The sequence below is a fragment of the Diceros bicornis genome, chromosome 16 (assembly GCF_020826845.1).
Source record: "Diceros bicornis minor isolate mBicDic1 chromosome 16, mDicBic1.mat.cur, whole genome shotgun sequence".
Taxonomy (NCBI): Eukaryota; Metazoa; Chordata; class Mammalia; order Perissodactyla; family Rhinocerotidae; genus Diceros; species Diceros bicornis.
Genome location: NC_080755.1, coordinates 45546603 through 45570632, shown reverse-complemented (window position 1 = coordinate 45570632; position 24030 = coordinate 45546603). Strand labels below are relative to the sequence as shown.

Genomic DNA, 24030 nt, shown 5'->3' with positions numbered 1-24030 from the left:
TATTTGTTCCCATTTGTGTGGTCTCTGTTTGCTTTCACATGCTCCATCTTTCTTGGGGTTTTTAGCTAGAATGCTTTCTTCTCACGAAAAATCACTTGTCCTGTACATCTTCTAAGGAAAACGTCCATTGTGCTTTCCGAGAAAACAAGCAGATAATCTGATGAGTTAATCTATACATATATGAAAATACAAGATTCATAAATGTCACTTTCTCAGAATGCTTATAGTGAAACCAGGAACTCTTGAATATCATTTTCTCAAGACTTTCTTTATCCCAGAGAATTACAAATAAAAAAGTGAATAGAGTTAAAGGCAGTCCAGCAGCAGCAGCAGCAGCAGTATCCCCCGGGATCACATAGGAAATGCAGATTTTGGGTCCCCACCCAGCCCTACTCCCTGTGATCTTGATGCACTCTGAAGTTTGAGAACCATTGCTTTAAGCCATGCTCTATTGGACAAGTTCTCGAAATTTTCTGAAACTTACTTTCTTCATATATAAAAGTAGTCATGAATTCCTTACTTTCTATTTTAAAGGATGGTTGTGAGGCTCAAGTTATTAATGTACTTGAAAACTCAATATTGTCAAGATGCTTTCTCTGAAGAAAGAAAAGATGAACTCTGCTATATAGTACTTGAGATGTCCTTAAGAGAGGGGTTGGGCCTTAGACCAGCAATTGAAGATAGGTAGGAATTCAATAAGTTAAGAAAAAGGGAGAATAGAGATTGTCACTCACTATGCTTCTTTCACAGCTCTACTTATGGCTGGTTCTGGGCTGCATATGACAATTATCCTAAATTTAGTCCCAGGAGCTATCATTGGATGAGTCACTTATATACAACAAACACTTATTAGGTCAGCCACTTAATATCTATGTTTCAATGGACAAGTTTCTTATCCTGTTTGAGACTTAGTTCTTTTATGTGTCGAAAGAGAATGGGAGCAAAAATATTTACCTTATAGTGTGACAGTAAGCAGTAATTGAGATAACAAATACAACATATTCTTCCCAAGAAATAGTAACTGGAAATATAAGATAGTAAATCCATATTTTCATGCTCCACTGATCTACCATGCTTTGAGAACTATAATTTGCCTTAAGTTCCTTCTAGAGAGTCTTCTGGAAATATTCTGTAATATGTGAGTTGTGCACCAATAACTGGTCCCCAGGTTAATGCTGTGTCATCTGTCATTTTCGTCTCCTCTTTTAGGTTGCTTGGTCTTTGATAAATGTCCATGCTAAAAAGTAGCAGGAGAAATTTGAACCCACCAATGTCAGGCTGTTATTCTTGTTGCTGCTGATTTCTACATGGGGGCTGCTGACACCCAAGACTGAGGGCAAAAATATCTATCCAAAGGCACTGATTCCTAATGTGGGGATGCTTCAGGGGTGGCCATCAGTATTGTCACCATCCTAATACTGCTGCTCCAGTGGCACTTTCATTACCACTGCAAATGTTGTTATTGCTGATGCATCACATTCTAAATGTCCTATAGAGATTATAGGAAAATATAGCTTTTACTGTTTTCTTCATCCTTTTACTGAAATTTCCTAAACTTTTTATTAGGTCCCGAAGCTATGGGATAATTTGATTGACATTGCTACGCTATTTTAAAAAATCATGCTGTATCATGAGTGCTGCCCAATTGTCTTTGAACCAAACTCTGTGCCTCTTATTTACCAGGAGGCTCCCTCATCCTTGATATAAATGTCTCCCTGGGGGTTCTATCTCACCAGTTCTATGAGCATACACAGAAGTACCTGAGTCTTAGACTAAACACAGCTTAAGCTTGAGTTGGCTCCTCTGATACATATATTCATAGAAACAAATATGCATATGTGAAGACATTTTAAGAACAATATAGTAATAATCCATCATTATTGTCATTACTATAACCTTGCTGTGCTGGACAGACTTTAAAGTGGGCCCCATGATCTTCGTTTTCAGGTCTTCACGCCGTTGTATAATCCTCTCCTCTGTGACTGGCTTTTAAACAATGGAATATCAAAGGTGATGGGATGTCAGTCCCATGATTGTTACATTATATAAGACCCTATCTTGCTAGAAAACCTACTAGATCAATCTCCCTTCACTGACTTTGAAGAAGCAAGCTGTCAATGAAGTAGTGACCATGTTGGAAAAGCCCATGTGGCAAAAGCCTTTGTAGAACCCTCTATAAGCTGAAAGAGACCTCCAGCAAGAAATTGAAGCCCTCAGTCCTGAAGCCTCAAGGAAATGATTTCTGCCAAAAACCTGAGGGAGTTTGGAAATAGATCCTTCCCTAGTTGAGCCTCTGATGAGATTGCAGCCCCAGAAGACACCTGGAACGTGGCATACCGAGATCCCTAAGTAGAGAACTCAGCTAAGCCATACCCAGATGCCTTACCTACAGAAACTGTGAGATAAGAAATGTATGTTAAGTTGCTAAGTTTGTGGTAATTTATCATGCAGCATTAGAAATCTAATACACCAGGTTAAAGGAACAAAATACAAAGGGAGTAATTTTATTATGACCCCCCATAATACCTTATTTACTTAATATATTTTAGGTAAAATTCTCTTTACCTAATTTTTTACATGCATCAATAATTATGGTTATGAAGCAGTAGGATTTGCTTTATTACTATTTCCATTTAGAAATGATTAAATATTATGCCTAATGGAATTATAATGATATATTCTAAGGCACATGACTCGCACAGTAAAAATTTAGGGACTTCCAGTTAAACATGATTAGATAAACATATGTTTTTATGTCTGCTTACTCAAGAAACTCACTAAAATAAAAATTTTAAAAAACGTGCAGAAATCCAAAAGGAGCTGAAGAATGGAAAAAATGACAGTACTAGATCAAACGTTTCAATGAAAATTTTGATATTGGGAATGCAAATAGACAAAGAGTGAGCTAAGTGACATAGAGAATGAAGAAAATTCACATATAACTGCCTATGGAACCCCAGAAAAGCTTAGGAATTCAACACAGCAGTAATCTCTGAAGGTGGGAGGATAGAGGATAGAATTAAAAATAGGAGGTTCTAAGTCTCCATAAGGAGCCATTAAGTCCTTGGACATCCTTGTTTTACCCAGAAATCTAACCCATCCATGTGTGAACAGAAATAGAAGTTTGCTCTATGTAAAGAGGGCATCTTAGGGGTTCTGGACTTGAGGTAGACATGAACCATAATATAACAACAGTCAGACAAATCTCTGCAAATCTCTTAAATCACTGCAAATGGAGAGATTTAAATAAGTTATGGAGACAAATACCTGGATGAGAGAATGATTTAACATGGAAATGGGATTTTTGAGAAACCATCTTTTCCAGAGATTTTAAATAACGCTATTCCAGAGGCTGGAGATTTCTTTATTCTATTCCTCACTCTCTAACCCACCCTTTTGAGTCTTCCAAATACTAACCCAAGTGATTTTCTAACATTCTGGATGCTGTCACCACATCCTCTCTAATCATTTCATACTAAGGAGTGGTTCAAAACCCTGGTTCATGTTACTGTGAGAGATCATTGCTTGAGAGCCTTTGGAATACATTCCTGGAATGGGTTAAGGCTGAAGTCTGACAGTCACGTGAACAGCCAATGTCTTAGGGTCCCTTCCACCAAGGTGGCCTCAGCCAAGTTTTTTTTTTTTTTTAAATGGAAAAGGAAGCCCTCGAAGGAAGACACTTCCGTTGTCCAAATTCATGTAATTTTGCCATTTTGCCCTCTGGTGGATTTCCACTGTAATTGCAACCATTAAACAAATTAATTAGTGGACAGATACAACTTCACCACAGACTATGAAAGAGGAAGTCTTGTGATTTTGATGAAAGGGAGGCAGACATATACAGTTAACTCTCCCTAGTATATCTACCTGCTTTCCTATATAAGACTTAAAAAGAACAACTAAGGAGAATCCTAATGTTGACAGCATATATTTGATTCCAAGTGTCCTAAAGGAAATCTAAAAAACTGAAGCAGACAGATGTTACTATGTAACTAGATGTCATGTAGACATTGCCATCTGATGGAGCGTGTGTGTGTGTGTGTGTGTGTGTGTGTGTATGTGTGTGTGTGCAATGAATATTTTTGCATCAAGAAAACCTAGCCTGAGAAAGTGTTCTGACCTACCCTAGGAGCAAATTGAATAATGAGTATAATCAGGAATACCTCTTTATGGAGCCAAAATGAATATTCATGTCAAAATGCCTACTCTCTGAGCTATGACTCTGGGGTATTTATTAAGACACAGATATTATCTATTTCTCAGCAGGGGCTCCTGAAATGCCTAAGTAATGGTTAAAAAGGAGGCTTAGCTAACCTGGGCCCATGCCTTAGAAATTCATGGATTAAGCGATCTTTTGTCTCACTTTATTAACTGCAGTGTAATATTATAGAAATAGCCTAGGCCATTTGAATTCAGTAAATTAGAAATCCCCATTATCTCCTGGTGTCTTATTATTTTAAGTTTCTCTTCATGGGGGCTAATGACTATATACAGAATGAAAAATACGGCTTTGAAGCCTGCAATTCCTCTGGGCTTCTTAAAAATGATTCTTTTAACCTGTGAGGAATCCCTCATTAACAGAGCCTTCCTTCAATATTTGAAAGGGACTGATAATACACCACCTACAGTGCCTAAAATTCCACCATTTGCAATTCAAAACATTCAGTTCCTGTGGGAGGAGGTATTGTGTTCCTGTGTATATGTGTGTAGGTCTTGGAGGCAGGGAAGGGAGAGAGGAACATTAAACATAAACTTGCTAATTTGTTCTGGAATCTGCAACGACTGGTTAATACTGTGGAATGTCCCAGTGAGCATGAGATCATGGAATGTACCTCCCATTTGTATGCTCAAGTGGTAATACTATACTATTAGGCTAGTATCAATTTTTAGGTCTACCTGCTTTCTAAAAATACTCTATTTTTTAGAGTAAAAACTACTCTATTTTTTAGACTTAACTGAACTGAACTACATTTGCCTGAACTACATTTCCCTTTGTTGCTGTTTTTTTCAAAGAAATACATATGTTCATGTGTCCATGAGAATGATTTTAATAGGAACGATTGAGGAATGTGCATGCTGGGTGGTGCCCATATTGTCTGTCTCTGACATTGTCCATGGCCTGGAAAAGAGTTAATGCATTATTCCATGCTACTGACTTCAGAGATGCTGGTCTCCAGTTTTTCAGGCCAGTGGTTGTGGTACACAGGAATGAATGCCCTAGTAATTGAATACATCAGGTTCTATCACACGTTTCACTCAGGAATTAATTATCTTTTTCCTTCTGTTTTCCAACTTTGGCTTGTATTCCAAGATTAATTTTTATTTTTCTGTGCTATAGGGACTTGCATAATTTTGTCTGCTCAGTGAACCTGCCATCTGTTTGAGAAAATACTTCCTATGTCTTATCCTCTACTTCTAACCCAACCATGGTGTACAAAATGGTGGTGACTGTGTTCTTACAGCCTCTGAATTAGTCTAGGGTTAATGGTGCAAAGATAAACACTTGACAAAATAGGACCAATCATAGCTGATCTCTGGAATGTCTGAGCTTGGGAAGCTGGGGAGAATCTAAATCAGTCCCTTTCTGATGATGGGCACTGAGAGAGGTCACATTTGGGGACTGTCAGCCACCATATTCTCTAGCATATGAAAGAAACCAGTTTGCAATAGAAGAATATGAGGCTGACCTGTTGAGAAGGAGGAGATGAGAATTTTTCAGTATTTCAGTCCTGAGTTTCAGTTGATCTTGAGGTAACTAACCTTCCTGCTGCTACAAAAGATACCTCCAATATATTTCGTATATATCTTTCAAATATAATTTTTCTTCTGTGTAACGATTTGCGTTGATGCCGCTTGGAGCCAAAGTCCCGATTGACACATAGAGTTCTCCCCAAGTGTGGTATATTTCTACTCCAGCAGTTTTCTCACACACTTACATTGTAGAAAAGTCTCTGCAAGTCTATGGCTTCTGACCATAGGTGTGTGGCCCCTTATTTTCTTCCAAGAAGGCTAAAGAAGACATAAGAAAGTTGGAATCAGAGCGCAGGAAAAGGAGAAAGGAAGAGGTTACAGAAAACCAGTTTTGAGGATGAAGGGGTTCAGAATAGGCCTCCTCAAGATGTACCACTTTGGCATGTGGAATATTTTAAGCTAAAGGCAATCGATACCCTGCAGGCTCAAGAGATACTTTTACCTCTCCTTTAAAGAATTTAAATTGGAGGCCTTGCCCATAATAAGAGTTATTACCAGAAATAAATGTTTATGTCCTATCTGTATGGTAGGGCAAACATCTCATTACCGAACATCTGCTCCTCTTATCATTCTGTGAATTACCCTTCTCCTCTCTGAAGCCCCAGACCTCTATCCCATTTCTTGGCTCAAGATGGCATAAATACCTCATTTTACCTTTTTGTCTCTAAACCTCTCATATACATGGGGTCTCTGGTTCTCTCATGTATGTGGGGTTCCTGTAGGTACAAAATTAAATTTGCTTTTCTCCTATTAATCTGTCTCACCTCAATTTAATTCTTAGACCAGCCAGAAGAACCTAGAAAGGTAGAGGAAAATTTCTTCCTCCCCCACAAGGACAATGGACAGGACTAATCCCCTTTGACTTCCCAAAGCCCAATTGTGTGCTATAATAATAAGTCCTAACTTCCCCACAGGATCTCTTGTCTAAACCAACTTAAGAATGCAGCTTGTTTCTCAGAGTGATTGCATGTATTCATTACCTTTAATTATTGGAAGTTTATCTCTATTTGTTAAGTAGGTTTAAGTATAAGCCTTACTAGGATTTGGCTTCTCATTTGACAGAAATGCCACCCAACTCAGGCGGATCCAGAATAATTCCTCTTACTTGAATATGGTGGAATCAAAATGTGGATTCACAGTGAATCTGTGCAAATTTTTAATTTGTTTGTATTAAAAGCAAATAGAGCCCAAATTATTCACTTTAACATTTACTACTAGATATTGTGATTTCATTATTATCAGTGATGACTCAATACCTTCCCAGGGAAAGATTGCATTAGGTAAAAAGGGTAATTGACCTTCTCAATATGAGCAATTCAGTTGGTAGCAAAGTATATTCTTTAATTAGGAAAAACGTAAGAAAGGAATCCTGAGAGTCCTGTGCAATGGGGGAAGTGACTATCTCTATGAATTTATTAAAGAATCTCATTGTTGAAACTATTATAGAAACAAGTGGATCAAGTGAAACAAATGTCTTTGAAACATTTTTCTCCACTCCTTGAAGGTTGCCCCAAGCTCATGTTTCTTATCAGTTGCTTGACCACTCTTTCCAAAAGCCTCTGCAGGGAGCCCTGGGCTCAGAAAGGACAGTGGACCTTGATGTCAACAGACTCCTCACAGTGAGATTTCTTTCCCAACTACTCTCATAGTTGGAGTCCATTTTATCCCTGAAACCTCTTATTTTTGTACCTCTCACATCTTTCTCAGTGCCATTTATGGCAGCTTTACTGACTTTCAAGTTACTGCTCTAAGATTACCCTATGCATTTAATTATTTCAATATAGTTGCCATGGGGAGGAATCATGTCACATATCGGTCTACTTTATCTCTCTATCAACAACGCCACCTTGAAATAAAGAGGAATTTGTTCAATTCAATAAGTACCTGCTACACCTATGTTTATCACCCAAACAGGGATAATTTTAAGAGTGAAAGAGAGTACTATTTATCATTACATTGGAGCAACAGGTGTAAATTAAAAATTTCTCCGGAAATCAGGACATATAGTTTCCCAAATTCAGTGATTATGGTTCTATTTACACTTCAATTGGATAGAGTGATGTGGTAGGCATCTCTTGGACTACCCACCCAGATCACATTTTTTTCTCTGAAAACTACTCTTTTCCACGTCTTATTCTGTGGTTAATTCTTGGAAAATCCTGAGCCATGACCCCTGCCCTTTCCAGCGAAAACTACAAGTAGAGATGTACTGAATTAGAGGTGGATTTGGACCCAAGATGGGCCAATCAGGTGATTTACTTACCAAGCAATTTAAAATTGGGATTCAGAGATCTTGGTTAGAGTCTGTTGGTATTTTCAACTCAAAGATCATGTTTCAGTAAAGCAAGACAATGATGACCCTGTGAATGCAGACACAGGGAATGTTGCTTTGCTGAAGAAGGAAAGAATGAAGAAGACACACAGAACAAGGCAGAGTGATGATTTTATCTGCTCCAGAAAGAGAAAGTGGAGACAGAGAGAGGCTGGACTTCTGACTCCTTCTGGTTCTAGGTTTCCTGATGTACCTGGGATCCATGATGCATTTGAATATTCTTATAATGAAGTCTCCTTTTCGCTTAAGATGGTTTAAGTGTGTTTCTTTTGCTTGTAACTCAATATTCCCTGATATAGGTACATATTTGCTTAAGAAGCTCTCTTTCTGTGTATCTCCTATGAGTTCCAACAAAGTTGGCTAAACCTTGGTCACTGCAATGAATTGTAATGTAAAAAAATTAAAATTACTTATGAAAAGTAAATATGCTTTAGTTTCCTTATGATCTCTAAAGACCAACTAAAATATGCTTATTTTTGAATTGACATATAATTAGCCTTAATGGGAGAAACCATAGTGGAAATCTAATTTTCTGCTTGTCCCACCTTGCTTGAGAGTCTAGCTGTTGTTTGCCTTCAGCAGACAAGAAATATTCATTAGATAGGAAGGCAATTGGCATATTCTCCCTACTTCTTTGGCCTCTTATTATTTTTTCAAGCCTAAATGTCCCATTCCAGTTTCATCAGACTCCTTTAATATTTGCAGCATTTGCTAACTTTCAAGGAGCTGCAGGTGCAGCATTCAAAATAGACCAAGTTCTCGAGATTTAAGTAAAAAAATGAAAGAGACTGAAAAAGCCCACTTGCCAAATTCTAGAGGAGGGGTGAAAACTATACACGACGGAAAATACCCCCCTTTACGTAGACATAGACCATCAGTGTTAGAGGGAGCTTCTTGATCCAGAGAGCTGCTTACCTAGTGAGGCCACAGGGGACAGATGAGTTTTGTCAGATAGGAGCAGTTCAACACACTCTTATTCTTGGGGGGATGTCTTGCTACAGTCAGAAAGAAAACCAGCTATAGTAATTTAGTGTTGATTAAAAAAAAAATCAACAACTGTTTTTTTGTTTAATGATCACTCTTACCTTCTGGCATCAACCTAATAATTAAAGAAATTTAAATTATTTGTAAATGTGGGAACTGATCCTGCCTAAAAGAACAATAGTATATCAGTGGCTATAGGTCAGCTGAATTTCTTTTCTTACTTTACAATTATAAACTATAGCCTACACTTATTAGCTGATCTACCCATGCTCCCAAAGGGCATCAAATAATAGAATCTGAGATTGAACTTTAATATTTCAGTTAAGCCAGAGGAATATGACAACTCTATAGTTAAAAGGTTTATGTATCAGGGTGACACTTCTTGAAACATTAGTTGACATAACTTTGGGCTATTTATTTATTTATTTTTTTGTGAGGAAGATCAGCCCTGAGCTAACATCCATGCTAATCCTCCTCTTTTTGTTGGGGAAGACTGGCTCTGAGCTAACATCTATTGCCAATCCTCCTCCTTTTTATTTTTTCCCCAAAGCCCCAGTAGATAGTTGATAGTTGTATGTCATAGTTGCACATCCTTCTAGTTGCTGTATGTGGGACGTGGCCTCAGCATGGCCGGAGAAGCGGTGCGGTGGTGAGCTCCCAGGATCCGAATCGGGGCCACCAGCAGCGGAGGGCACGCACTTAACTGCTAAGCCACGGGGCCGGCCCCATAACTTTGGTTTTAAAAAAAGATCTCATCAATCTTCATCAGGTTATGTTTTACCATATTTAGAGGAACATGTTAGTATGATGGATTCAGAAATACTAAATTTCATAGACTTAAGTATTCAACAGATTACAGCTAATCAATCATTTCAAAGATTTTTTTTTCAATATATGCTAAATGAGTGGTTTTGTAAACTGCAGGCCTTATATAGTTCAGTGAACTGGACCAACCTTAAGTTGGATTTTTAAATGTGGATTTTCAAAAAGGATATTGGATCAGTCAGGGTTCAGTCAGAGAAACAAAATCAGTAAGAGATGTATATTAATATGAGATTGATTGCAAGGAAGTGGCTTACATAATTGTGAGACTGGCTGGGTAAATTTGAAATCTGTAGGTTGGGCCGTCAGGAAGAATAGGCTGGAACTCGCAGGCACATACTGAAGCTGCTTTCCACAAGCAGAATTCCTTCCTCTTCAAGGAAACCTCAGCTCAGCTTTTAAGACCTTTTAGTTGATTGAATCAGGCCCACTCTTGCTTAAAGTCAACTGATTATAGAGTGTAATCATATCTACAGAATACCCTCACAGCAACACCTAGGTTAGTGCTTGATTGAATGCCTGGGGACTGTAGCCTAGCCAGGTTGACATATCAAAAAGACCATCACAGATGTCTAGATAGTGGACCAACCCATAATGTGAATCTCAGGTGTAATCTTATGTTCCTCAGTGATGTACCAAATTTGATTAACTCTTTCATGAGTCAAACACATGGCAATTCCAGGAGATGGAGATCAAGAGCGATCTTTTATGTTCGGCTGTCCATGGAATTTATAAAAAAGAAATGAAGTGTGGGTGCTAGAGAGAACATTCTCAGAGAAACACGATCTCCACTTTGAAAATAAACATCCCTGCTTTGCCTTTTTTGATTTGAAAACATTCTCTCTTTATCTCAGCATTGATCTAACAGCAGGCGCCATTATCCTTCACAAATGCTTTCATTGATATTATCTCTAAATGATGATCCAGGGATAGACCTGAGGATGAGTTCTAAATGACCACTTTTCTCTCTATGTTTCAGAAACCTTGGAAATTTTATTGGAGTATGTGAGAGGGGATAAATGAAAGTATTTTCTGTTATACACATTTAAACACGGAGAGATATGATGGGAAATTTTCTGTTATACACATTTAAACACGGAGAGATATGATGGGAAAGTAAACTAACTCGTGATAAATAGCATGTGCTGAGGCCTGAGTCTGAATTTAAAATGGTGGTTTTCTAATAAATTTATCATGGGTTAGTGTTTTATTGGTCAAGAGGGGATATTATACTTTATATACAAATGATGGCATTTCTCCCTGGTGCTAATAAATTTTATTTATTTCAAACATTCATGTAGCCAAATGATGTGAATTTTTTGAGTGAATCAGGTCAGCAGATAAAGATGCCAACAAGCCCATGCTTGTTCCTACCTTCTGAAATCTGACTGACTGCCATATCGAAGTTTGTTCAGGTCTGGTGATTCTGCAGTTTCTCAGCCATTTCATGTATTATTTTTTTAATGACTTAAAAGGATAAAATTTCCATTTTTATTCATGTGGATGGCTTGACAAATTTGTACACTCCACATAATTTCTTTCCTAGTTTAGAGAAAATATTAGAATTGCACGTTAGAAATGTTTGGTGCCTCTGCGTGTATGGAAAGGACATCAGATTTCTTTTTTTGTCTTTGTTTTCTTCTCATTCTTATTATTCCATAATACAACCACAAAACCAACAATCTGAGAAGAGTATTAGCTACTATTTATTGAATACCTATGATTTGCCATTCATCATGCTTTGTAATCATCTCTTCTCATCCTTTACAAACAATTCTGCATAGTGATTTCCATTTTATAAATGAGGAAGCTAAGATTTAGGGAAGTGAAATACCTGGCTTAAGATTCCTGGCATTGGAGCTGGTATTTCAGTTGATGTCTGCCTGTTTCCAAACCTAGATTCTTCTCTATCATCCCATCTGTAGATTTAATTAGTTATTTGACAATATATAAAATTATATATTCCCAGGGAATGGTGATTCCCAAAGCATGAAACCTTAAGTCATCTTTTCCAAATCGACAATCACCTCTAGAAATTGTCTTCATTCAACCTATACAGTAATGTCAAGAATCACCATGAGCCTCTTTAATTCAGACTCTATATTTTGAAATCAGGAACTATGGGGTATTGGTATGGAGGACTTTATTTAAATTATACAAAATTCACTTTTTTACTACATGTATATTTAAAATCAAATGATATCTAAGCAAATTAATTTTACATTTAAGATTGCAGGGCAAATATTTAGCCTATTTTGTAGGACTGCCTGATTTAAAGCACTTTAGAAGTACCATTAACATACAAATAATTGCTCTGCTCTTTTGAAAGTGGTCTACTTATTATCCATTCATTAGGCCAATCATCAAAGAATTCTGCTTGACAACAATTTGCTAACCTTCTTTAAGTTACTATATTTACTTAGAAGTCATTAACCTGCACTCTTTGAAAATATTATATAACTGGTTTGGTTTCATACTAATCATGATTGTTTTCTTCAAGTGGTTATAATCAGTGAAATGTTTTCTATATATAGAATGTGCTTAGGTCATATGCAGTGGTTTTTTTTCCACTCAAAAAAATCTTATTCGCATATCTAGGCAGAAATAAACCGCTGGACTGCATTCAGAAATGACCATTGGACAGATATTTTGATTAATTTCACTTAGTGACACAAAGATTCACGGTTGTAACGGCCCCTGGAGCCACCAGACTACTTAAAGGCATCATAATCCAATCAATGGTTATTATATTGGAGTATTGTCATTACCCTCATGAAACCAAGAGCCTGGAGTCATGTGGGAGGTTAATAGTGTGACAGCTCAACCCCATCTCAAATGTCTGCGTTAAGATTTTTAAGAAAACTTAATTGGTAAGTAAGAATCCTCTTACTTCAGCCTAAATTTTCATAATCTGTTTCCAAATCCTGTCTTGCCACTTCAAACAGGTATACATCTCATCTTATGGTAGTGGAAAGGGCAGAGGCAGAAGGAGAAATGTTACTAGAAAAGAGAAGAAAAGTAAGAAAACATCCCTGTAAATTAGGTAATATTTGTTACCAGAAGACACATTTTATTCTCTTTATAATCTCTGTGAATCTATCCATAGTCAGGGAAAGAGATCTCAGTTACAAAGGCATGGTTTGGAACCTTCTTCATGTACAGATATACTATCCAAAATTATATAGATTATGTACATTAACTTGTGGAAAAATGAAAATCATTTTAAGACAGTAGAGCAGGACAGTAGCCCAGTTTAACTTATAGGAAAACACAAGATTTATAATACTGCTTAATACAAGTTGTCAGGGAGCTGAAACAGTGCTTCGTCAGAACATGGAAAGAAGAATTTTAACCGGAGGATATTTAATGCCATGTAGACACAGAGGTCAAAATAGCTACATAATTCTACATTATTTTTCTCTAATGGAATAAACTTTCTATTCCCTCCCTAACTAGTATTTTTATGTACATAAGTACCTAGGTGTTCACTATACTTGCGTTCTGTGGGACATTTAATCTATAATAATACCCTGCTTCGAACTGCACTACAATGAGATTAAATAGAAATTGCTATCTTCCACTGTAGCTACTATGCTTTTTGTTAACTGCTATTGTCATTGAGTATCTCAGCTTCATTTCCTGAGTAAATAACATTGAACTTGCTACTGCTAATTTTCTCCCTACATCTATTAAGTATCCATATTGTGGATTTGTTTTTGACACAAGAGCTTAGGTTGATTTCGTTTTATGTTTCAGAAACATGTCAAGGGAAGATTAGCTCAGAGAAAATACCTGTCATGTGCTATAGAGAAGATGGATGAGTGTGTACATTCACTAGAAACTTCTCCACTACAGAATGATCTTGAAAAAATGAAATCAGACTACTTGTTTATAAGTGTAAACCATTTTACTTAAAGTCCACTAAACAGCAAAAAAATATTATAGTCAGTGAAATGATTTTTTTAGAAGAAATCACTTCAGTTAACTGGTTTTCTGCCATTCATAATTCCGCTATTTTTAATTCTGCCATTATGCATCTTGGGAGAGATGACATCAACATTTTCTTCTTTCCTTTGCAGTTAGATATACCTACAGGAACAGTAGTTTTTTGGGGTATAGTTCCCTCTATTCCTTTGAGAATCTTACAAAAGGCACAAAGGCACACATATACTAGATTTTGAATAAAATTTGCAGAGGATCATAAACCCATTTCCCCACCCCCACCCCCACCCCATACAGACGTAATCCTCTTAATACATGAATCCTGGACCCTGTTCTAAAAGTATACCATTATTGAGACCTGTGATCTCATCTTAATCAGTTTTGCATCCCTCACAGTGTCTGGTATAATGCCTTGAACATAGGTTGGTTCTTAAATATTTGTAGAATTGATCAGCATACAAATAAAATAAGGTCATTTTTACATGTCCGTTATAAAGACTAATTATTTTTAAAAAATATCCTGATGACTGAAACAGACTAGAGAGTTCAGAAATAGGCTCACACATATCTGGCTGATAGATTTTTAACAATGGTGCTCAGGTTATTCAATGAGGAAAGTATATCTTTTTAATAAATGTTGCTGTAAGAATTGGATATCCATATGGGAAAAAAGTGAACCTTGACCATAGTTTGCACTACACATAAAAATTCAATTTAAGTGGGTCATAGAACTAAACATAGAAGGTAAAAGTATAAAACTTCTAGAAGAAAATGTAAGGAAAAATTGTTGTAGTCTTAGAGTAGAAAAAATATCTTTGGACATAAAATACATAAGAAATAAGTGAAAAACATAGATAAATTTGACCTGTCAAACTTAAAAACTTTTGCTTCTTGAAATATACGGTTAAGAAATGGAAAGGCAAGCCACAAGTTGGGAGAAATTATTCCAATACATATATCCCTGACAAAGTACTTGTACCCAGAATATATAAATAACTCTTACAATTCAATAAAAAGATAAACAGCCCAATTAAATCAATGAGAAAAAAAATTGAACAGGAACTTCACAAAATAAGATATACATATGGCACATAACAGATATTCAACCATCAAGAAATGAAAATTAAAACCACAATGAAATACCATTACACACCTGATGGAATGGCTAAAATTAAAGAGACTGAGAGTATCAAGTATTGGTAAGGATGTTGAACAAGCAGAACTCTCACACACTGCTGCTGGGAATATAAAACAGTACAGCCATTTTGGAAAACAGTTTGGCAGTTTCTTATAAAGTTAAACATTTGAGTACCATATGACCCACATGATCTTATGTTCCTAGGTATTTCCTAAGAGAAATGAAAACATATGTCCACACAAAAACTTGTGTTCAAATGTTTACAGCAGCTTTATTCATAATAGTCCAGACTAGAAAGAATCCAAAGGTCCATCAACAGGTGAATAGATAAACAAATTGTGATATTTTCATACAATGGAATACTCAGCAATAAAAAAGAGTAATCGACTGATACACACAATAGAGATGGATCTTGAAATCATTGTGCTGAATGAAAGAAGTTAGACACAGAAAAGTACAAGCTATGTGATTCCATTTATATGATATTCTAGATTAGACCTAATAATAGAATGCTGCCAGAAGTTTTCTCAGACTGAGTGTGTATGTAGGGGTGAGGGGATAGACTGGGAAGGGGTAAAGGGGAACTCTTTAGGCTCATGCAAGTATTCTATATCTTGATTGTGGTGGTAGTTACATGGTGTATATATTTGTCAAAACTCACTGCACTGTACACTTAAAACTGGCACATTTTATTTTATGCAGTTGTATTAGTTTCCTAGGGCTGCCATAAGAAAATACCACAAACTGGGTGGCTTAAAACAATAGAAATTTATTCTCTCACAATTCCAGAAGCTGGAAGTCCCAAATCAAGGTGTTGGCAGGACCCTGCTCTCTCTGAAGACTCCAGGGAAGAATTCTTTCTTGACTCTCCCTAGCTTCTTGCCTTTGTGGGCAATTCTTAGGTTCCCTTGGCTTGTGGCAACCTAACTCCAGTCTGCCTCCAACTTCACTACCCTTTTCCTCTCTGTGTCAAAATTTCCCTCTTCTTAAAAGGACGCCAGCCATTGATTTAGGGCCCACCTCATTTTAACTTGATTATACCTGCAAAGACCCTATTTCCGGATAAGATTATATTCTGAGGTTCAGGGTTTTGGGGACACTATTTTTGGGACACTATTCAACCCAGCACAGCAATATATCTCATCAAAGTGGGTTAAAAATAAGTAGAAAAAATATATCTCATCTTCTTGAAATCTGTTAGTAGTCTTGGAAAAGTCAATACATGTTTTCAAAATATATCACCCCAGAATTGTAGACACTGCCGTGTGCACTTACCCACTTCCATAATGGAGGCATGTTTTTTCCTTAAGGCATAAGTGTCAATTCTCACAGGAAAGTCATATTTGGATTGTTGAATTGCTAATAACACTGCCCAATTAAGAGAAATAACTTGAATTCAGTCACTAACAAAAATCTTATTTAAGAATAGCCACAGGGTTGCTGAAAGCGCAGTAATTCTTTTGGCTCAAATGTGCCTTATTAGTGCCTGTGAATGGGCATTCTGACTAGCACCCAGCAGACTTCCTGATCACATCCAACCCACAGTGCAAATTTGATCAGAGTCATTGGGAGACTCAGCAGACTTTTCCTCGGCTGAGGGGGCAGCAGGGGGACACAGCCAAGGAAAGGTCAAGTAGGGCTCTATCAACCAAGTTAACGGGAAATTTAATAGAGCCCTATGGTTTCTTGCTCTGCTTCCTAGCGCTGGCTGAGCCCTCTTCCTCTCCATGCTGTATACGTGACCCTATAGAGAAGCTCTGCCCCAGTAATTTGGCACATGTCCACTTAGACGGCGGGAGGCTGGAGCACAGTCATTCAAATCCCACCATGCACGTTACGTATGTGATGAGCTAAGAGGGGCTGATAAAGCTGGCAGATCAGAACGAGTCAGCTCCTGTGAGGAGAATGGATGAAGTAGCTTTAATGACTTGCTTTTGCTTAACTAAGGGATAGAAGATGTATCTTCTATGAACAAGCACCACACAGAAGAGTAGGAAGAAAACCTAAATACCTCAGAAGCATAAAATGGTATATTGATAATTACAATAACATACTAATTATGTGTATAGCATTTTATAGCTTAGCAATTGTTTTGTTTTGTAAAGAGATTCTTGCAATAAACCCATGAGGTGAGCAAGTGTTAGCTGCATTTTTTGGAGAAGAGAGATAGTTAAGTGACTTGTCCAAGCTAGTGAATGAAACATCTGGGACTCAAATATACTGCCTCTGATGTGCCTATTGCTACTATTATTTTTGTTACTAAGATTGTGATCGTATTCCTGCTGCCTCGGATGGCGCCTCACACAGAGGAGCCGCTCAAGAAATATTTGTCAAGTGAGTAAATGAATTGTCAGCTATGTTCACAATATTTTATTTCCATCTTTAACAAAATAGCATTCGATATAGGAAACGCTGATGAGATAAACCAAGCTTTATTCATAAGTGTCATATAGAGGAGGCTTATGTCAGAAGTTTAGCAAATGTTAAATGAATAAGTAGACATTTCTCAAGTACCCATCTTTCAGAAAAACACATTTAAAGGATTGAGTATTTAAATAATGCTGCTCCATACATGTTGTCATGCTCTTCTCTTAAGTCAAGTCTAAACACAGCCCTGAAAATTTGCCAAATTGGCGAATACTGACACGTTTCAGTGTTTCTTTCCTGTCATATGTGAGAGAAAGCTATGTTTAACACAGAACTGTCTTAAAGGTCTCAGCTTACATATAATACTCTCTGCAAAGCCCTCTTTGAGTCTGTAAGTCTGGGCCCAAATCAAGTAAATAGAAGCTCTGTGCACTCAGGACAGTGTCTGTCTCAGGTAATCAGGCATTCCAGAGCACGTAGGAGATAATTATGAATGAATGCCCAAAAGGTTGCCAATATGTGAAACTGCTCATAGGATTAGAATAGTGAATACAGCACTCTTGGCAGTGGCCTACTTGCAGTGATTGGAAAGTTCTGAAATCAAACTGTTCCTCTACTGATATTTACCATTCAAATATTGAAAAAGACTTCATGAACACCAAGCACCAATAAATTTTTATATTTTTTATGATAGATGATGTTAATTTTGAATGAGATTTGGAGGTTCTTAGCACTCTAGGGAATGCCAATGCCTAAAACAGGGAATTTACTAGAAAAACAAAAAATATCTTCTGGACAAATTCCTCTGGATGTTTAAGATTCTTCGGTCACTTTGATGACATGGAAAAAATTCTAAACAGAAACATTTTTCACATAGCTTTTATATTACATGTGTAGTTCCACACATTTAAATACATATTTTTACAATTTTTCTCATTTATTTTCATAATTTATTTTGGTATTTTTATGATATAAATTAGAATTTAACACACAGAATGCTGAAGTAGACAGTGTTGATTTTTTTCTACTCCAGAATACTTCCTTCTAGAAAAAGCACTTTCTTGTAGAAAGAGCATGATTTAGGGCACTTCTCTCTTCATCCACACCCCTTCTCTTTCCTCCCGTCCCCACACCCCGCCCCACCCCAACTATGTTGTATTGGTTGCAGCTGTCAGGCACAAAGCCTTCTCTCTAGGCAAGGTGTGGTCACTTGGCCCAAACTTGGCCAATCATTTTATTCCATCCACCTGCCCACAGTGCTTGGTCCAAGTAAGGGCACATTCTCCAAAGTAGGTCACAGAGTGTTTCCCAGTTGTTGCATTAACCAGAACTGGTGCAAGGCTCCGAGGGTACAATCCACCACTAGCTGCAGGCATATTCCAGTCTTACTGGAACAGCTAATCTGAGGGATCACTTTGTGTACCAGTGTCCCTGGTTTGCATATGTGCTTTGTAATGTTACTGAAGTTGGATCATGTGAACCAAGAAATTTACCGTTATTGCTCAAATTCAGTTTTGATCCCTAAAAACTGAAAGAGACACCATTAGGCTGTTAGAAGCCTTAGAGTTCAAATCTAATCCCTTTGGACATTCTTGAAGGTTGGTGTAGAAGAGCTTGAGGTCACTTCCAATGTATTCCATTTTATTGTCCCTTAAATCTCATGTTTTGAGGATCAGGGTTTACTTTTCTATTTTCTTACCTTCATATTTTGGGTGATAAAAGCATTTTGTGTAATTCCGCACTAAGATGCAATATTTGTCAATAGCAGATGGAGAAAATATGAAAGATGTTTAAAAAGTGTGAAATGAGTATTCTCTGCCATGAGCACTTTGATAGATCTAAAGTTCAGAAGTAGCTGGCAAATAGGTACCATCTTCCAACTTTTACACATAAAGAAACTGATGTTTAGGGGTTCTAATTTCAATGGCTTAAACTCTGTTTCACCTGTGTTCAAAGCAGTTACCTGAAATAGTCTTTCTAATTTACTCCTTTATCTAGTATTAACATTAAAATATAAGCCAGAGAGAGAGAATAATTATGTAACTGGGGCATTCTGCATATCCATAGATACATATATTTATAATTCATATTTGCAGCATAGTCTTAGCTACTGTTCTTTAAATAACCTTTATCTACATTTAATTACGTATTTATATAAAAATACATTTGTAAGAAGGATTAACATAAGATGTTCTCCTATATGAGAATCTTGAGATGATTGCCAAAGCCTTCTGTTTTTATTCTAGATCTGATTTCATTACGACTTGAAGAAAAACATTAGTTGATAATTAACTTTCCTTAACATGTGAAAATTAATATTCCCTAAGTGTTTGATATACTTCCATAGGTGCAAAATAGATTTGAAGAGCAACGAACAGATTGGACAACAGCCATTTCAAAAAGAATAAAACAATAAAGGAGGATAATAGTATATATAATTATATATAATAATAGTAATAAAGAACAATAATATTGTCTATGATCTTTCTCAGAACTCAGAACTTCTGAGAAAAATACTCTGATACATTTAAAATTTTGAAATGCAATTATAGGCAAAGAAGTTGCAGAAATCACGTTGGCTCTTTTTGGGTTACCTAAACACATAATTTTGGCATCTAATACATCCTTTGGAATCAAAAGAGTAATTAAGAAACCATTTACCTGCAAGAAATATAAGCAAGAAAACACTGAATCCAGATAGTTATAAGGTTTTATTTTAGGAAATACTCAGTGATAAAGTATAACCAATTTTAAATGAAAGTAGCAAATAGGCAGTAAAGCTACTTTATCTTAATTTAGTAAACATTTGCCTTCTTGAAATTGAAGTAAAAACTCCAAGATGTAAATTTCCAAAAAGTTCACTTTTTTTTTTGAGCAAGATTGACCCTGAGCTAACATCTGTTGCCAATCTCCCTCCTTTTTTCCTTTTTTCTCCCCAAAGCCCCAGTAGATAGTTGTATGTCATAGTTGTACATCTTTCTAGTTGCTCTATGTGGGATGCCGCCTCAGCACGGCTTGATGAGCAGTGAGTATGTCCGCACCCACGATCTGAACCGGGCAACCCAGGGCCGCCGCAGTGGAGAGTGCGTACTTAATCACTGTGCCACCGGGCTGGCCCCAAAAGTTCACTTTATAATTTAACATGAATCCAGTAAATTTTACAAAAAATATAGGATTATCAAAAAAAATTTTTTTAAGCAAATAAGAATTATGCAAAATGAGAAGACTCATTTAGGTCCATTCCCTCTCCTCCTGCATTGGATAAGAGTATATGTCCAAGAAAATGTAGCTACTTGAGACACAAAGATGATATGAGTAATACTGATAGATTTATGAAATAATCAGTCTGAATGTATAGGTTTGGAGGGCAGTACCTTAGCAATCAAAATATCTTTGCCATGATAAGGAAAAATTTCCAGTCATACGATTTTGATAGCTTCTTAAAGCATCTGCCATCGTTTATTCTTATGAACTTTTAATTTTTCTTGAAGAAGTCTAGTGTACATCTGTTATTTTTGCCACCCAATATTCATTCCTCCTTCCTTCTAATAATGACCCATAGTACCCTCCTCTCCCCTATTTTCATCCCAGAGGCTTCAAGATAATTGATACCACTCCTGGGCTTCAGAGGAGGAGTGGGTGAAGACGACTAAGAAAATAGCAAAATTCCAATCACTTGATTACAATGATCGGTTCAAGGATGGACCATGATCCACATCTGGCCAACCAGGGTCAGGAAGAGTCAATTGTGGAACTCTTGTTTGCGTTATCCAGGAAGCAGTTTTCTCTCAGTGGAGCCCCCAGATACCACCTGAGAATGAAGATTTGTGTGAAGTTAATTTACCCTAAGTTGTTCAGGCACATGAGCCAATATAGTTTCTTTTTTAAAATTTGAGTTAGAAATTCAAAATGGCTTTTCTGAATGCAGCAGACAGAGTTCTTGTTGATGATATGAGAATAGAAATCAACTGGGGAGTTGTTAAAATTACAGATTCTCCGACCCCACCTCAGACCAACTGAATCCGTATCTCTAGAAAAGAGGCCTGGGATTTGGTATTTTGACACAAGTTCCAGGTGGATTTTATAATCACTAAATCTTGAGAAACACTCTCTTAAGGAATTCCTTAGGACTAGCAGTTGAATGTTATTCAACTTGGTGAGAAAAAAACACATATTTTAGAGCTGACAGAAGTGGGTTCAGTCCCCAGCTTTTCACTGACTAACTAGGTGACTTATGGCAAGGTACGTAATTACCCTAGATTCATTTTCCTTGTCAATAAACTAGCAACAATAGTGTTTCACACATCAGTGTTTTTTCATTTTGTTTTTTTTTTGAGGAAGATTGGCCCTGAGCTAACATCTTGTTGCCAATCTTCCTCTTTTTTTTCTTTTTTCTCCCGAAAGCCCCCAGTACATAGTTGTATATCCTAGTTGTAGGTCCTTCTAGTTCTTCTATGTGGGACGCCTCCTCAGCATGGCTTGATTAGCAGTGAGTAGGTCTGTGCCCAGGATCTGAACCAGTGAAGCACAGACCACTGTAGTGGAATGTGCAAACTCAACCGTTGCACCACTGGAAGGCCCCATCGGTGTTGTTTTGTATGGTAAATGAGATAATGTATATAAGATTCTTAACACAGCATGTTGCACATAATGAGTATTTCATTTCATTAATGTTTATTATATTATTGAATTTATTATCAGAATAAGGCAAACTCTTGTGAAACATTGGGAAAACAGTCGAAATTGAGGAAACTTGAATCACACCTTCACTATTGAAAGTTTATCGGATAGAATTGAGCAATGGGCTATATCCAACACTGATAAATATATTAATTGTACTATTTTTACCAAATATTTGGCTTGTATTTATATGTTACTTTATTTTTCACAGTTGATGCAAGAACAAATTTAATTAAATTTATTCATTCATTCAATAAATCCATTCATTCATTCATTCAGTCAGTCGGTCAGTTTGACCTCAATGTGCAAGGTCATATTGAAAAGGCCTTTGGTCTACAAAGCACATTTGAAAAGGCCAAAAATTTAGTCTGAAAGAAATCACTTTCATAGCTTTCAGTCCAAAGAGAGTCCCAATTTGACCCAAAAGAATCCAGAGGAAAAAGAAATATTGTTACTTGTTTTAAAGTCTTGCTTAGAGGTCTTCCCTCTCAGATGGATAAATGTGAGAAAAGAATACCAGGATAAAGTTTTCATTTAACATTACCATATAGCAAGGTAAGCACTATGTTATCATAACAGCTGGCTACAGAATTCCTTCTACAGAAGAAATGGTCTTTAGGAAGAAAGAAAATTAACTGCTTGAGTTAGGAGATAAGAGCCTAAAGCTCTGTCAGCAATAGGCTGAACAACAAAAGAGTCAGTGATGCTCCTCTGAAGGAAAGAATGAGAGACATGTGTATTTTTGCTCCTGGAAGTAAGGAATAGAACAGAACAGAGAGACAAAGAAGGGAAGGGAAAGAGAGAAGAGTCTGAGAGATTGTGTAATGACAGGGACTGCATGGTTGCAGGGTCAGTGGAACTTTCCTTCTGGTAAAATGGCTAAAGAACATTTTTAAATTGGAATGTTGGCATTGCTATAATTAATGTAAAACCCTCCTAGGCCTTCTCTCTCTTTCCTGTCTTCAATCCAATCTCAAGTAAAGTCTACTACTTACACTTCTATTCTTTTGTTTGTTTATTTTTAATGAGGAAGTGGCTGAGTCAATGAGATGCCCAACAGAATCTGGCTGCACACAAACAAGAACCTGGGCTGATAGATCCCACTCCACCCATCTGGATGTTCATAGAAACCTTAGAGGGGGCCTTGGATCCTAATCGGATATGGAATTTCAGGTAAAATCCCCTACAGACCCCTCCCCTCACTTATATTTTAGATCTTAAAGGGTGAGTAGGTTACAATTGTCTAGTTACTAGTATTGATAATTAACACCACTATAGCTTTGTAAGCTATAAAGTATATGTATATAATTATGGTATCTGATTCAATCCACATAAGAAATCTGTGAGGTAGGCAAGCTAAATATTATTATCCTTGTATTATAGATGAAAATAAAGCAAAATGAAACTAACTTAAACTCAGAGAAGTTAGACATCTGTTCAAGGCCCAGCGGCTGGTAACTGCAAGGCAAATTTTTTGACTGGGAACTGCATCATTCCAGGTTCATGCTCCCAGTTGCCAAATGTGGAGGGTCCATAAAAACCTACCACAATTGTGAGCTGATCTTCTAGACAATAGCTGAGGACTCACCTCTACCAGACATGACTTTATACACTTGAACCCAACTTGTCTGTGCAGTAACGATGAAACTCCTGACTCTATCTCCTTATCTCCAAGATACCTTCTCTAATCTCTTTGGATTTGGCATTTGTCTCTTTTTTGTCATTGCACTTTAGACTTCATGGTCTTGTATGGACTGAGCTTTTCTCAGTCTTGGCATATTGGTTTCCTGCATTGCTATAACAAGTTACCACAAATTTAGTGGCTTCAAACAACAGAAATTTATCCTCCGATAGTTCTGCAAGCCAGAATCCAAAATCTGGGTTGAAATCAAGGTGTCAGCAGGGCTGTACTCCTTCCAGAGTCTCTAGAGGAGAATCCATTCCTTGCCTCTTCCAGCTTCTGGTGGCTCTAACCTTCCTTGGCCTGTGGTCACATCACTCTCCTCTCTGCCTC

The 24030-nt window shown here is 37.0% G+C and overlaps 1 long non-coding RNA gene across 1 annotated transcript in view; it reads left to right on the top strand.

Moving 5' to 3' along the window:
• LOC131415429 (uncharacterized) overlaps positions 1-24030 on the top strand; it is a 54219-nt gene that overhangs the window by 22591 nt on the left and 7598 nt on the right. The window contains exon 2 of the long non-coding RNA XR_009222453.1: positions 23050-23189. This is a non-coding gene — a long non-coding RNA (uncharacterized LOC131415429). The remainder of the gene's footprint in view (positions 1-23049; positions 23190-24030) is intronic.